At 38.9% G+C, this 17783-nt stretch overlaps 1 long non-coding RNA gene across 1 annotated transcript; it reads right to left on the bottom strand.

Moving 5' to 3' along the window:
- Nucleotides 1-1250: 1250 nt before the first annotated feature.
- On the bottom strand, nt 1251-17526 carry LOC139629517 (uncharacterized). Its single transcript, XR_011692993.1, has 3 exons — nt 17265-17526; nt 6355-6419; nt 1251-3553 (listed from the first exon to the last, which is right to left on the bottom strand). It is a non-coding gene; the product is annotated as an uncharacterized lncRNA (long non-coding RNA).
- Nucleotides 17527-17783: the final 257 nt, after the last annotated feature.

Raw genomic sequence — 17783 nt, forward strand, 5'->3', positions numbered from 1 at the left:
GTTACATGACCTGTCATAAACTCTTCTCAGTTAAACTGCACACCCAAGGCTGAGAAACGTATAAGTCACTCTATCAAACTTGAATAAATACTATCTGAGCAACATTGGGACTACAAACAACTCATAAAGAAACACTCGTTGCAACAGGTTCACTTTGTAATGTAGAGACTAATGTTCATCTACTGTTGTGAATATCTAATCTATAATATGAACCCCACTTTTTTCCAGAAGTACATGCGTCTCATCTGGGCCAACACAGTACACCAAGCACCTGTGATTAAGTCCTCTATTTAAAAAGCTCCTTCACCCATTCCCTTGCTTTGCTTTTCTCCTGTTGCACTGGCAACTTAAAAATAACGTCAACTACTACTAAGCAATTACTTCAATCATTAGTTCCCACCAATGTCATTGCTCATATGGCATTTTACAGGCTTGCTCTCTCCTGCCAGCAGTTGAATGACGTGGCTCTAGGATGCCTTTGTAGAAGAATAATTGAGTTTGTGGTGCACTCCCTACTACTGGCTGTGGGTCATATCAGCTGCATGCCACACACACACACACACACACACACACGCACACCCGTTGGACGAACATTTTGAATGATAGCGTCTCTCTCTAGATAACTTATTCTCCAATGAACACTGCTTCATGACACTACATGTTTGCTGTTTGTGCTAACATGCACTTTGTAAATATGTGTCTGCCTGCTTGGTAATGCTAGTGAAGTTATGTGGTTGCTGATCCTGCTGTCTGTTTCTGCTTTATGGCTCTCCTGTTGATCTCTGTATGGGTGATGTCATGGCGTCTGTCTGCCTGTTAAGTTATGCTGTTACGCTGCTGTCAACAACCCATGTGCAGTATGTGCCCTGGTATTTACTGTGAATTCTTGTAATGAATGAGCTCGTTTACCTTTAGTGTACTTGCACTATGATGTTTTCACGCTGTTGATTTAGATACTGGTAAACTATAAACTCTATGTTAAATCTGTTATGTTAAGTATTTGGCCTGTAATGATTTTGCAGTACATTCCCCCCTTGGTGGGTGCAGCTGTTTTGATATGAGGACTCAATATAAACCACATCTCTTGGTGAGGATGATAATATATATTGTTTTTAGGAATGGAAAGAAATTACAAATAACATCAGATGCAATATTCATAAGAACTTCAACATAACTTTTTTTAATAGCTTTTACAGTTGCTTGTTGCTAACATTGCAGGTGGAAATATAATCATTACTCCTCTACCTCTCTTCCCTCTACTTCAGGAGCTTGACTTGAGAAGGAAAATTGGCTGTAATTCTAAAATATCAGCATTACAACCAACCACGAAAAACATGCAGAGGTCAAATTCATTGCACCCAGCTATCAGAGCTCAGGAGACAAAATTTCGTGCAAATAGAACCACCCATGTCAGAGAGCCTGGCCATAGTCTGTCTCTGAGTTTCAAGGCATATTTTTTGCACACTGGAACCAATTAAAGACCCTTAAATTGCCTCAGACTGTAATTTGTTTATCACATCTCAAACCCTCGCTGACTAACATAACACTCATGCAAGGATTTCAAAATACAACAAATATCCAAATCTTAACTTTAAAACAGATTAATTCCAAATGAGCTGTTTAAATCGTCTTCGGTCTCACATTAAATACTGAGTTTGGTCCTTTTTTCATATGGGACAGATTATATAGTTAAAGATTTCAGTCTGCTTAATGACCTCAGTCTTATCAAGTTTGTCCTAATCCATAGTTGTTAAATGTATGAACAGTCATAACATTTGACTTTTTTTTTTTTTTTTTTTTGGGCCAATTTCAATCACAAATGTGAAATGCCTGCTGAAACGCACCCATAAAGTTTCATGTGGAAATGTGTGTGAGTCTACTCTAATTATTGAAATTTGAAACTTTATACTGGGTTTGGGTTTGAGGCTGTCACAAACAAGCCTGACAAATGATTTATTTTTATATTGAACACTGATTGCACTCAGCAAATGCACACATGCACATTTACACAAACACACAGCTGTTGCTGTGGTTTCTCTCAGAAAGGGAAGATTATCTGTTGTCACGCGAACTGGCTTCTCCTTCACTATTGTATTACAGCTGTGTTTTTACTGTCCAACTTGCAATATGTAGAAGAAAATATAGCTGGCATGCACTGTCTTGGTACAGTGCTGTTTCTCCTTGTTGGAGTGGATATTGGCTACCTGTGAAAAACCAAGGGTTTTGTAAGAGTGGTGTTTGAGTGGATGCAGGTGTGTTTATACATGTGAATGGGTGCACACTAACTTGGAGCGTTCACGTGCTGATACAACAGGTCACATGACAAACAATGGTACAGTTACATGACTCATGACTTCAGAATCACTATAGAGAGGGAGGAAGGAAGGAGGATGAGGAGCTAAAAATCTCTCATAGCCTCATGATTTGCAGGGAAGATAAAACACCAGGAACATAATCACAACTTTCAAAGATGATATTTCTTTAATGTCACTTTTGTCGTATTTCCACCATCACAAAAGTCATAGTCACTGAAGGCACATATGTATTTCCTCTGCTACATTATACAGAATACTGGTGAGTTTTTATATAGCAACCTTGCAGCAATGCTTAATTTTGCGATTTTATTATATGACAGCAGCAGACAGTGAAGGTGTGATGATGGCAGAGACTTATCAGGCCAAAACTATTCTATTCATATGAGACTGAAGCACTTTTTGAAGTAGATTAGATGTGGTTTGAATGGAAATGAAATGTAGCACCAATCACTGAATATTTAAACATTTTTGCAGTGCATTTGCAAATCAAGGCTGAACTTAATCTTCTTAAAAAGCCAAATCTGGGCTTTTTACATGTTCAGAGGCAAACATTTATAACAAAAACTGATAAGAAGCCTAAAGAAAGTTTCAAAAACACAGTCTGACAATGACAGCATGCATACTATTACTGGTATCAGCAACTCGACCGACCTGTTGGATCAGCCACACTTTTCTCATTATGCAGTGGCAGCAATAGTCAAAAAGTGGCACATTTCCTATTCAAGAGCTCAAGTTTGCATTTATGCATGTTTTTGAGTCTGCCAAACAGCATACAAACATTCATATTGCTGGAGGTGAGAATAAATAATTTAGTAAACTAACAATTACTTTCTTTACTAATTCTTGATTAACCGATTAAGTGTTTAGTCTATAAAATGTGAAGTCACGTTAAATTTTATTCATATATCATATTTTAGTCTAATATCACAATTCACACATTCCCTCAAGGGACTTTACAAATCTTTTATAGACCCTCCGTTCAGTCACCCCAGGAGAAACTCACAGACAAGACATGCAGTTAATTTTGTGAGCACAGAATAGAGAACACAGATTTACAGTACGGACAGTCAGGAAAACAAAATGAATAGATAGTAAACATATATGAAGAAAACAATCCAGGAGGACGTCAACTTCTGGGTCCAGTCAACAGAGACCTGAGCCACATGACCTCCTCTCCACCATTAACACCTGGGGAGAGGACAGACTGCACAACACACAAGAGACAAACTCAAACACACCTTTCACACATCAAAGACAAGTGTCATAAAATAACATGTAAGTTAACATATTTAAACTTTATGTTTTGTTCTGCCAGTGGTCCAAAATCCAATATGCAGTTAACTATTGTAGTAGACCGAGCAAACCAGTAAACTTCAGGCATCATTGCTTCTTTAATTCATCAGTATTGTTCTCTATTAAATTGTCTTAATCGTCTAGTTGTTTTCAGCTGAATAGTAACCTCCACCTGGCATATGTATTGTACTGACATCTGCACTGAACACAAGTAAGTATGTATTTGGCACTGTGGGTGAATTTCAATTTCAGAAACACCATAAATCATGCCGTCATGTCCTCCATATATCATGCAAATTATTAGATATCCCCAGGTAATATGAGAACATAAAGTATTACTGGGAAAATGTGTATAGGCTATCTGGGAAAACCTGCTGCTCACAGCAGATGTTACATGTAGTCTTGGCTCATTCTATTAAAACAGAAATGTCTCAGTGAGTCAGTGTTTTCTATGTCTGGCTAAACAGCTTTGTCCTTATACTCAGCAGAAGTAACCAAATGTATGTGTGTGTTCCAGTACAAACCCACACTGACTTCCCCTCAACACTTCCTCCGGAAAGAATCAGTCACCATCTTAAATTATATTCAAATACTACTAAAAACTCAAGCGGATTTCAGTCAGGTTAACCCTTGAAGGGCTGAGGAAATGGATGATCAGTGATGTACACTGAAGTGGCAAATGTTACCCAGGATGCACTGTGATCTTTTCTTATACCTCTGCACATTTTGAGATTGGCTATCAAGTGATTCATAAGCAGCAGTACAAAAAAAAAGGTCTTTTTATTTAAATAAAAGCATCAGTACAACAATAGAAAAATACTCCTTTACAAGCAAAACAATTTTACGTTAGTATTATCAGCAAAATGTTATTTTTCACCACTGGTTATAAGTAAACAAACAGTAGCAACATTAAAGGACTTATTTATGAATGTAACTCATCTGCAACAATCTTTTTCTCAGTTTGAGTAGTCTCAACCTTCATTTAATACTCTCAATTATTAGTCACGTTGAAGCAGAAGTCAGATGTATGTTGCTTGAAGCGCCAAAAGAAACTAAATGAAGGCATGTCAAACTCACTGAAATACAATGCATTGCTTAAATGACACCCATAGAAATTTCCCTGGAATCTTTGAGCTGTACGATGTGGAGAATACAACTGGAAAAACTCTGGTCCTGTGATCTTTTAGTAATACCAAACCAACAGAAGCAGATTTCCTCCATCACAAGCTTTACAGTGAGAGCTTAAAATTTTTAGAGAGGATGTGTGGGTACATTTATGTGACTTCTGTGTTTCCTTGGCTCTGATTAAGGATGATTACACTCTGGCTGTTACTTGGGGAATGGCCTTGAAGAGGCTTTGTGGAAAAAAGGGTAATGGCCTCTTGGCGTAGTAAAGAAATAACTCCAACGTCAGTAGAAAACACTTACACAGTACCAGTTATGTTGGTACACATGCAGTACAGTGTACCAGGCAAACACTGATTACACATACAGATTTTTGTTTTTTTCCATAGTGTGGTTTTTTAATTTGACAAAAGATCCATTGCAGCTGAATCCTGATCCGCTGCTGTTTCTAAAGGGCCTAACTCCGGTTCCTGCTGAACTGAGCCAGTACTTGTTTAACATCTAACTGTAATCAGCTCAGTAGGCACAGGAGGTTGAGCCCAGGCACCTGCACCACCCTGCTGTCACCACAAGGGGAAGCAAACAACAGGTACACTGCCACAGGAAGTTCGGACACTAAATTAGACACATGAAACGGATACATGACACACTCTTACCTCAACAGAGAACACCCCTAAAATTCATGTCACTCAATTTTTTTTTTAATTATTCAGCTACAGTTGTGGTATCTAACTATGTAGATATTTTTTTTATGTGCTCAGCTTTGAAGTTATCACTGAGATTTCTGCTTCTCTTGCACTGAGAAATAAGATTCAAAAAAATTCAACAACAACTCTTTCAAGAAAGAGCGTCCACTTCTGTTAATGTCCAGGAACATGATTAAGATTAAAGCAATAAGCATAAAAAGACATGACATATGCAAGATATATATAACACAGCAAGGTTACATAATTAATACAGAAATAAATAGATATGTAATTAAAAGCTAGACAACACATATACAATATTCTTGATGTGATATATTCTGACATAGATTCTTGTATCAGTAGCCGGTAATAGCAAGGGGAAATTTCACAGTTTAAACAAATTGTAGAGATGGTCAGTCACTGCTATGTGATGATCTAAGTGCCCTGGTTGGAACATATTTTCTGATCACATTACTGAGGTAAACAGGGTCGGTGCCATGGAGACATCACAAATTAAAAAATGAATCTCAACATGAATGAATACTGTGCTAAAATGATGTTATCCAGTGTCTAGTCACTGCTCTTGGAGACATGATTAGATTGGACTCTACAGTATGCTGTGTCTGGCCAGTGACACAAAAAAGTATCACAAGATACACACAACAAACAATGTTAGCAATACTGTGCGGTCAAGCACCATTTACAAAAGACTTTTTTTCCTAAATACATGAATGGTTGCACATTGACACACATGCACGCACACACACACAGATACACACACAATCAGTGCTTTCCCTTCATGACCACCCAGACAGTAAATGAGCTCAGGGTTCACAATTACATTGCTACTTGTTTTCCCGATGGGACATTTCCTGTACTTCCTTCCTGTATGAGTAAGCCCTCCCGGCCTCCTCCCTCCTGCCCGCTTCTCTTACCCATCTCGCTTTTTCCAGGAGCCTCATCTTCATCTTCTCTGATAATGTTGTTTTCCCTCCATCTGCTGTCAAGAAAAGATAAAAGGCATGGTCAGAGGAGAAGGCAATGCGATACTAACAGAGATGTTATGATGCTTGTGTGTATATACTGTAAAACTGTTTTCTTTATTTGGAGTTGGATGATGAGCCACAAACTGTAACCATTGTTACTATGGTTATCTCCTTGATTTATCATGTTTCTTAATTGCCTTTGATTCCATGTTGACTTCTTACAGCTGTTACAACAGTGGGAGTTAAAAGCTGGAAAGGCTTGTGAGGAGCGGAACTTAGCCACTGTGAACACAGGCTTTCACTGAACTGTTCACGGAGCGAGCTAAGTCCTGCACCTCCACAAAACTCTGGACAAACACATACTGAAGGCATCGAGACAGCGCTGGTTATCCTGTATTTACTGTTTACTATGTAGTGCTACTTAACACAGTAGTTCAAGAATTTGGGAAATATGCTTATTCGTCCTCTTGCCAGGAGATGGGTAAATATGAAGCTACAATCAGCAGCTGGCTAGCTTAGCTTAGCACAAAGATGGGGAAGCACCTAGCCTGGCTCTGTCCGAAGGTAACAAAATCCTCCTACTAGCACCTCTTAAGATCAGTAATTAACATGCAATGTCTTGTTTAATGCAGACAAAAAGTGTATTAAACAGTGAATATGTATGGATTAAACAAATGAGATATAAAGTGTTGGGTTGTGAGCATTACTGGTGTTGGTAAGTAGAATTTGTTGCCTTTTGTCGGAGATGTCCCACTAACTGTTTCCCCCTTTTTCCACTCTCTATGCTAAGCTAAGCTAAATGGATGCTGGCTTTATATGCAGCATGCAGTCACGAGAGTGGTGTTAATCTTCTCATGTAACTTTCAGCAACAAGGCAAATTAGAGTATTTCCCACAATGTTTAACGGTTGCTTTAAAACATAAGGAGATTATCAGGCTGAATTAATTTTTTCAAGGGATTTGTCATTAAACATTTAGAAAAGGATTTAGGGCTGTGACTTCTGCGAACGGGGGCGTTGCAGAGCACCTGTCAGGTGTCGGGAGTCTAGCGTGGGTTTCAGCTGTAGCTGGTTGGAAATCCCTGGCAATGTGATTTACATTACATCACAACCAAATCACTCTGCCAGGAATCCCTCCAGCTAAACCAACCATTCAGTATCCTGTTTGGGAAGATGAAGACGCGGAGGAGGAGGGGAGGGAGCGGAGGGGGGGGGACTTCAAGCAGAAATATGGAGGGTGACTAGAAATAAAGACGCTTGTTATGGTGAGCGAAGGCTGCAGGTGAGGACGGAGAGAGAAAGAGGGCAGACTGTAGGTGTCTGTCTGAGCACACATCAGCGTGGCAGAGCACATTTACTCCCTCATCACTATGTAATTATGGGAAACACGCGCACACACTTTTAAATGCTAACACATGCACACCCACTCACACCACGCATGACCTTTCTTTCACTGATGCACCTGGACAAACAGAACGGTATTTTAACAGCTCTGTTCTATAGGCTGTTGTTGACTCCGGTCACGACGGCAGGTGTGTCGACAAGTGTTTGTGAAATTGTGCGTGAGTAATAGTTCAAGCTTGCACATACGTCTGTTCCCCTTAGAGACCCGCAGGTTTGCAACCACTGAGGTATTAGATGTTTGTCAGACAGTTTTAATAACTCTGCCTTTGAGTCATCTCCGAGCTACATGATATGATTGACTGAAGGGTTTTATGTGCCTGACATGCATTAGGCAACTTTTATTATATAACCTATAGTGATAAATAATATACTATATATATATATATATATATATATATGCAATTTTGTGACATTTTTTATGACCATTTGCAGCCTGTAGCTACATTTCAAATGAAAGATTTCCTAGTGCAGTGGGACAGTGCAGAATAAAGCTTCATGCCGTGTTCCTGCATTTGTTACCACACGCTTTCTTTCACGTAGCACTTGAGTGAGCTGGTATAGAGAGGAAGAAAAAGGAAAAAGGGAGAAGTACCCTAGAAGAGCTTATGCAGTTCAGCAGCAACATTAAATAGGCAAAAATGTATCCATTATTCAGTATGGCACTCGAATGATTAGGCTCACTAAAGCAAGCAGGTCTTTGTCCTTTGAAGCAGGTTTTGAAACAGACTGTCTTCAAAAAAGAAAGACGACAACCACAGAAACAGGAGTAAAGGGGTGCACGGGGCTGGCCCTCAAATATTTATCTCAATGCAGTGAAAGAACAGGAAATATGAGTGCCCAGTCCAGACTAAACAGCAGCCTTCCTCTCACACCGACACTGATATTTTCAGTTAAATGTTTCTGCCGCTGCTGCTGTCAGAATATTTTTTTAAATTGCTAATGCAGATTTGTTCAGAGGGAGAGAGTTTGCTTTAGATATGTGGAGAGTGAGGTGGGTGATGGGAAGTGATCTGTTTGAGTCTGCTGAAGGTTTGGCTCTCTCACACACACACACACACACACACACACACACACTTATCACCACCTTAACAAGCAACAAATCACATAAACTATTTTCTGGCCATGGTAAATTAGTAAAATCATGGCGGACCCCATAAAAGTAATAAAATAAACTTAATATTATTAGTACTATCCTCAAGTCATTCATATTTCAGTGCAATGTGATGGGGACTGGGGACCTTAGCTGCATGTCATCCCCCTCTCTGGTTTTCTCTTTCAACATTAAAAAAGGAGAAAATGCCATTAAAAAGAAGAATAATAGTAACTTTAATCTACTCCCGACTTTATTTTGTTCATTTCAAACCTGTAGTAAAACTGGAAAATGCACCACACTTTGGAATTAAAAAAAAAAAAAATGCAGAAATCAAAGAACAACTATCAAGTCTTTAAGCAGCTATAATCAATATATTTGTATTGACTATGAATCAAATTATGTATGTGAAAGGAGTCACTCTTCAAGACAAACCCACACCAGTCTGCATCTCCTCGTGGCAGTGCTGTGTCTTTCAGCACATTGTTTTGGCTTTCCTGCTCGCACCTTTACTGATTTGGTTCGGTCACACTCGTCTCATTAATATAATTTGTAGATGCACCAGGCAGCTGTTCTCAGTGAAAAAACCTACTTTATGCTACCTGCTGAGTGTCAAACTGTATACACACAACGTTAGCAACGAGCTACTCGCTAACATAGCGAAAACATTTAGCTGACGAAAACCCAGATATTTCCTTCAATGATTATGTTGCTTTGGATCTGTGTCAATAAGTTTTAATACATTTTTGTTAAAGGTGCTGATATATCACTATTGTGGGATTAATTGCTGTCCATTAGTGATAACCATTATTGGGTATGTTGCTGTCTGACTCTTCTCTAGTCTGTCTCATTCTTTCACAGCTGGCTGGCAATAAAAGCTTCTCTAGCCTCTGGGCCCAGCTTTGACAGCCAGTCACAGTAACTCATTACCTCGGTGCCGTTCGCCTGCCTCTATGTATGTTTCCATCTCCCTCTCTCTCCATTTGTTAACCGCCAACCTAGAGTGGTATTTTTTTGGATCGTGATGTGCACTAATGCAGTACGACTGCACTGCATTAACGATGGCATGAATGACAAACCTGCACATAGGGACTGTTGAGTTGGTTCCATCTGCAGGATTTTTTGGACACACCTAAAGTGACACAGAGCAATTTCAAGCTAGGGGGGAAAAAAAATCCAATTTAGCTCAGATTTTAACCTCAAGGGGCTGATAACATGTCCACAAAAAACACACTCACATGACAACATTAAAAAAAAAGTCTAACATTTCAACCAGTATGAAACATGTTCACTCCTTTCCTGTGGCTGCCTCTTGGCTGTAGCTGTTTGACAGCTAAATGAGCAACAATTGGCCTGGCCAAGCTCCAGACTGCCTGAACTACTCAATAACAGCAGGAAGTACGTACATGAGTAATACCCTCCACACACTTTGCTGTTTTCTGTTCTCGCTCATTTTCCATCCATCATTCTTCAAGCAACAACTAAGACTGAAGGGGTGAATGCTGCCCATCCCAACTCATGACCATGTTTTTTATGAAAGACACAAAAGATGTAAAAATAGACTAATGAGCCTAAATTACATGTGTTAAACCCTCATGATTACAAAATGTAGTGAGTGTCCCTGGGTTTTAATCAGTTAATGAATAATGAATCACCCATCAGCCTTCATAGCTCAAAGGAAGGCCTCTCATGACAACTACAATTACAACTACAGGCTATATGGAGAAAATGAAATCCTTAGCACCCACCAGCAGCGTCTGTCCCCTAAATGTTTTTCACTACAGTGGTTTCACACTGTACCAATTGAAACAGCGTTTGAAACATGTCTGCTGGGCTATCTCAGTCGAAGATAATAACTGAATCCCTATATGGACAAGTGCTGGCGTGTTCTGTAGAATGACAGTTATAAAGTCTGAAGAAAATTGTTTTCACTCGCCACCCTTTCATCTGGTAGAAAAGTATGTTTGAAAGAGAGTACTACAATGACTGGCTTTAAAGAGCATCCATTCCAAACATCAGCAGCTACCCCTCCGATCAGGGAATGCATTAACCCGACAATCAGCACGTAGATTGGTCTCCTGTATGGGAGGCCTCACTGGCTGTCTTTTTATTCTCAGGAGACCTACCAGCCTGGGTTCTTCTCTTGTGATTATCCCGTGATTTTAACAGCCTCAGCTGTGCTGTATTTTGGCTAGACACTTTTTTTGGAATCAGGCCAAGGGCACACATGATTGGCTGGGGTCTGTCTGGGGCTTGCACATGGTTGGTTTGTCCCAGTTTGACCTGTTCAGTCACTTGCACTTAAAAAAAAAACTTTGCTCATAATGTTCAAAGGTTTGGATCAGGACTCTGTAAGTCGATCTCTTGTCAACATCTGAAGGTGGCTTCAATCCAGAGCCACAAGTGGTGGCGCCACAGTGTCCATGTCAGTGTGGGCAAAGGAGGCACGGCATTATCATGAACCTATAGGAGGGATTCCTGAGCTGCAGTTTCAGTTGGCTTTGTGCCCAAGGCGGGAAGAGGGGACAGGAGAAAGAGAGACAGACACAGGAAGAGGGAATAATAGGAAGTTGGACTGAGACGACATGACGTATGAGCAGACAGTGGGATCTTTAACAGCACTTGAACAGAAGACCTTGAGAGATTCAACTTCAGATAGCCTTTAACTACCTTAGCACAGCCAAATCTTAGGACCTGTGAAAAGCATGCAGTGTTTAAAAGGACCAGGCAGGACTTTTATGACAATATCAGAGTCACCATAAAATTATATGTGGTGAAATGTCCCTGCACAGCCCTGTAATATGAACTGAAGTGCCTCTTCATTGACGCCAATAAACATGTTCATTTGAACTATTACCTCAAGCAATTTCAGCCATTTATCAATTACTTTTGGCTGTTTCAACTGTTCATCAATTATATTAAGCCCCTTTAACCAATTATCTATTGCTTATAGCTAACTACCGTATTGAAAGAATACAAGAGGTTGTTCTTTTCTGGAAATTTGGCTAGAAACAGTGTGGGTCATCTTATATTTGAGGACTAGACAATTACATGTTCAAAACATCCGATTTTTTTTTTTTTTTTTGGATTGGAGAGAGCATCAGTATAACACCGACTTGTACATAGAGTGTTGAATTATGGGTTTTGCTCTGCCTTAAGGTTGCCAAGCTTGTGGGTGTTTCCAGTCTTGTTACAGTCTTTCTCAGTTAGTCAGCACAGTTTTTTTTAGTCCAGTTTAACTTGCAGGAACATCTAAAGACTGGTGTCATGTGTTTTGCTGTGACGGAGGAAATAATGAAACAAGTGAAAAAGAGTTCATTGTGTCTTCAGGCAAGAATTACAGATGTCACAGATGATGTCAGATAAAAGGATACGACCACTTCCAAGAGCCTAACAGGAGAGAGTCTGATAGACAAGCTGCATGAATGTCATTTTACATATTACTGTACTCCATGTGACAGAAAATACAGAATACAGAAAAAGTGTTTCCTGTCCCCAAAAAGTATTTTTCTCAAAATGCTGTTGAAAGCTGCTCAAACTTGGGGTCAACTTATAATAAGGGTCATCCTATACCTGTATTTCAACAGTTTGGAATTACTTTTAGCTTGCACTTTAACCATTCATCCATTACTTTTAGCTAACTGTTAAACTCTCAGTTACTTTTAACCATTTTAACCATTTATCCAACCATTTACAACCATTTCTTGATTTTTATTATTGTTTCAGCTTCATTTACTTTTACCTGTCTAGGTTAACCATCCATCTGTTACTTTTCACTGTTAAAATGTTTATCCATTACTTTAAGCTATTTATGAATCCATTCATTTTTAACTAACCTAATAAACGTAACTTCACCTCAACATTTAAATTGCAATTTCTATCTATTTAGCAGAGCTATTCAACAATCTCTCCACGTACCCCCTGGCAACTGTAGCAGTACTGCTGGTTGAGACATGAAACAGCAGACAGCCCATAGCTGGTTTCAGTCATGACTGATATGTCCTGTTTCATTAATCATACAATGCAGGGGTTTTTGTTTTTTCACAGTAGTACATTTATAACCATCTGACAAACATTGTCAAAGCAATAACTGTGGTGATCACAGTTTTTCAGTAGAATAAACTGCTCTAAAATTTTCTTTGAACTTTTGTTTCATAGGAATTTTTTTTTAATTCTTTTTTCTTCCTTGTGCTTATTATTAGTTATTTAAATCAAAAGTTGAGTAGTATTTCATGATGTTTATTCTCCAACTGGAACATAATGATTTCATAATCAGATGCATTTTTAACAGCTCCGCTGGCACTCGTTTGAAGATTTTCAGCCTCCAAATGTCCAAACATAACCTGGAACATATATCTTTTTCCAGATAAAGCCTCAATTGTCAACACATGCGCAAAAAGCCTGGAATTAAACCTGATCACAAACCATAGGACTGGGATGGTTCACATTTGCCTGTGAAATAAATCAGCACCAAAAATAATTTGGTTGAGGTTTGGACACTGCAGCCAAATCACTTCTGTAGAAACTCCTTGGCCACTAAATCTCTTGCAGACCCACGTCCCAGTGAATCCGGAGGCAAAACAGCCCTTAAGGAGTCCTTAACTTTATTTACCTCTCAACATGGTACCAGAGTAATGTATGCCTTTTCCAGCTTTTTAAAGGGCCCTCTGTGGACTCAAAGTCTTGGATCAAGCCCAGACTGGTAGACCAAATTAATGCTTTGGGTGTTTGGAAACAGCGTTTAACTATGAGGACCTATACATCAGCAGAAGATACTGACCAGGGTTGGTTTCATACTTAATATATATTGTATATACTTATACTTCATAGTAATTAAGGCTACAATAACCATTATGTATATTTATTTTATACATTATTCATTTTTATTATTAATCTGTATTTTTAACCCATATATATTATATATCAATTATATATATCAATTAATAAATGAATGGTTTAGTCTATAAAATTATGAAAAATGTCCAAACCCCCCCAAAAAGCAATAGATCCACACGTCTGAGACACTTTATCCGGCAAATATTGAGCATATCATTCCCTGATCAATTATTTACATAGAAATATTGTCAAGAATTCATTTTCTGTCAATCAACTAATCAATTCATTGTTTCACTGATAACAATAATTCTTACAAAGGACCAAAGTGACATGTTTTGGTTTGCTGGTTGTGTCAAAAACTGTTTTTTTTGTTGTTGTTGTTGTTGTTTTTTTTCCCCCCCTTTGATCATAAGAAAAATAAATTATAACACTTTAAGTTAAAATTAATAAGTCTGTTTATAATTTTAATAATCTATATAATTTTTATTTTTCTGTATATTACAAAATGATGTCACATGCTCTATTTAGCGCACTCATGTGACATGTTAGATATAAACAATTACATTATACAGTTCAACTCACATATCTCGAATTATCGTCATGAACTAGAGCTGAAACATATTTTGAGACATCTTCAGTGGTCGTGTGTTTCCCGTAAATGGCACAGTGTATGCATCAGTCAGAAGATGTTATTATTTTTTCTCGTTTCTTGTTAAAAGCAGTGACCTTTAAAAAAAAAAACAAAAAAAAAAAAAACAAGTGTATGAACGCCTTGCACTAAAACAGTGACACACGCACACACAGACACACACACACACACACACACAGAGTACATTTCCAGACACGGCCAAAGAATTAATTCAGAGGAGGATGACTTTCAGCGGTCAATCTGTAGCAAGTGTGTAATGGACTTCGACAAAAACCCAGGATGGGACCATCCTTGAGCCAAACAGCAGCAGCAGCAATCATACTTTCCCACACATAAATGAAGGTATAGGGAGTTTATGGGGCTTGGAAAAATGTAATAAAAAGCCTTTCTGTGAATGCAGCCATCTGTGGAACTTTAAAAGAACTTCCTGTAAACAAGACTGAGGAGAACAAATCCTCTCACACTCGTCCAACACTTCACTGCCGCCTAGAATTAGCCTTTCATCTTTGTTTTTCCTCAGTTTAGTTTTCTCTGCTTTGCTTTGCTTTGGGCCTTGGATCCTTGACTCTTTCTTTCTGGTTTCCTGTCTGTCATCTCTCCCTGTCTGTGTCAGTCTCAGTCGTCTCCTTCGCTCTCCATTTCTTCTTCCCTGACTCGTCCTCAGAGCACCTTTCTGACGTAATTGTGCTTCTTTTTTGTCCTGAATCAAATTTCTTTAATCTAGGATGCTTTTAATTGTTATTATTGCAAATTTAACAAATAGGAAAACTGTTTTTGCCAGTTATTTTGGTGATATAAATTATAACTTTTGAACGTCTTGTTGTATTGTATTTAACAGGATGTGACAGATATGCCATAAATCCAAAATGTTGAGCCTTGAGTTACCTCTGAATACAAAAACTAAACTCCAGTTATGAAAATCTACAACAACTTTTTTGTCTAAAAGTCAGAGTATTTCCATATTCTTTCAAGCAGCCTCATGACATATTTGATTTAGGAGAATTTTCCCAGTTTCCTCTGTGCACACTGAAAACCCGGCTCAATACAATTCAATCAGCAAGGCCTGGACACTGTCTCAGTACACCTCCACTGATGTGTTGTATTTTATTAGCCTTAAAGCTGATGTAAAGCAGTTTTACACAACAGTTACGCTGCAGATAAATGCCATGAAATCTGAGTATTTTCTGTTTATGTTGTGTATTGTTACGGCAGCCAAAAAGAAATGAAGTGGACGAACTTGGAATACTTAGTTTGTTTCACATTTATTTGCCACAATGAAGCAGAGATTCTCTACTGCCATAAAAATCATAAAAAAGGACATTGCGTGCTTTCAATATAAAATATATCTATAGAATATGTCTGAAATATGACACAAATTGCCGAAAAAGCATATCAAAGAAAGCTGCAGACACTTTGAATACAGACTTCATGTTACAACGTATTTTCGTGTCAGCAGCAATTTGTCATGGTGACATGCTGCTGCTCCTCCCGTCCTTTGTTCAGAGCTTTAGTTAAACCAACTCTGGACTGTCTCCACACACTCTCCCTGACATATAGGTTGAGGCAGGTGTGTTTTGTCAGTCAAAGTTTGCTGTGTTTTCTCCACCTTTCTGGACAGTATCAGCTTAATTTTTACTGCTCGCTGAGGAAACCCAGATAGACTTGTAAAGCCAAATGGGCAGGCAGCGAATTGGGGGAGACCATTGTGTGTAAGCGTGAGTGTGTGTAATCGCAAAGTGATGTCAGGTGGAAAAGACTGGCTACTTCCTTCATGTGTGCCAACTTGTAACGTATGGAGGGAGGAAGGAAGACAGCGAGAAAGAAAGAGCTGAGCAGAGAAGCCACATGGTCCAAGTTTCATATTCTGTTTTCTGTGTTTCATCTGAATTAACCGAATCCCCTCTGAAAAAACACGTTTATCCATTTAAAGTTACAGTTAATCGTGAGAGACTCCCGGTGACACTGATCATGAAACTTCGTAAAAAGTGAATCCTAGTTATGGTAAAAAGACATTTATTGATGAGGAGAGCTCTGGACGGCCAAAGAAATGATGAATGGAGAAGCCTATTATACTCCCATCAGTACAGACAGTGAGTTTGGGCAAAAAAAAAATACAAAAAAGTGTAGTCACAAGTACTTTATGAGTCTGAACCAATTTATATGAAACTCTCACCAAAAGCACGGAAACCGAGGGGCGAACATCCTGAAGTCCGCCACGTACACCACAGATCTGATTAATATTTACTCATCTACTGCAGTCACTGACATCGAAGTGGGCCTTCATACGCTTTCATATCATACAAGTTCATATTAGAACACAAACTGCAGATTGAAGCAAACAGTCTAATGAGAAATTTCTGAGAAATTTTAGATAGAAAATTTTGAGTTTTTGTCTGATCATGATTTAATTCCGTGATGCAAAGTCGAGTCTCATCCCCACATATGCACATGTCATGTCACATGCATGCATTTCCTGATCAAATTAGCAACCAACAAACAAAATAACTTAATATCTCTACACATGAAGGTTGTACGGCTTAAAAAACAATGAATCACCCACGGAATGAATTCATTTTGAGAAATCTAGGGATAGAACATTCATCATTACATATATTTTAAATTCATGAGAAATTTGCAAGAGACACAGAAGTCTTGCACTACTCTAATGCCACTGTGTAAACTTTATAAACAGACTTATTAACTGTCCCACTGAATAAAGTACATATAAGGACAACTGTAAAAAGGCACAACTCCCCAGAACGTGTCACAAATGGCCATAAAACTCCCTCAACTCTTTCATTTTCACCTTCACAGCAGCCACCACCTGCAAACTTCACTCACCTCTGAAACTTTAGTGAAGCAGAAATTGTTCTCATACTCACACGTCTTTGAGTGGAGACAAAAAAGAAAACAAAACAAAACAAAAAAAAAAAAGAAACCACTGATGCCTCTACACGCTCAAACTGATGAGATCCAAAAGTGCAGCACAAAGACGACACAGGTCACAGCGTATGTGCATGTTGCCTACAAAAGCCTCCGAGCTCAAGTCCAAGCTCAAACTGAGCTCCAAGCGTTGCTTTGCTCCACCTCCTCTGAACTCCTCTTTTAGCTGAAGGGTGTGGACTGAGTCAAAGCTATGACTACAGAGTCCACATCATTCACACAAGTTTGCCTCTTGAAAACCACACCCAGAGAGAGAGAGAGAGAGAGAGAGACAGAGAGGGGGAGCAGAAAGGGAAACACTGAAGTTTTCCTTAAATAACAACAGAGGAGGAGTGAGGAAACTTCTGGTTTCAGGGTCATCCAGAGCCTTGAAATAACCAGGCTGCAGGCTCTGTTATGAAAAGAAAATTATGACGCAGAGCAGTGGTCATTGCAGGATGTTTATGTTATTTGGCAGA

The sequence above is a fragment of the Trachinotus anak genome, unplaced genomic scaffold (assembly GCF_046630095.1).
Source record: "Trachinotus anak isolate AG129_WGS33_773 ecotype Australia unplaced genomic scaffold, CSIRO_AGI_Tana_v1 ptg000012l, whole genome shotgun sequence".
Lineage (NCBI taxonomy): Eukaryota > Metazoa > Chordata > Actinopteri > Carangiformes > Carangidae > Trachinotus > Trachinotus anak.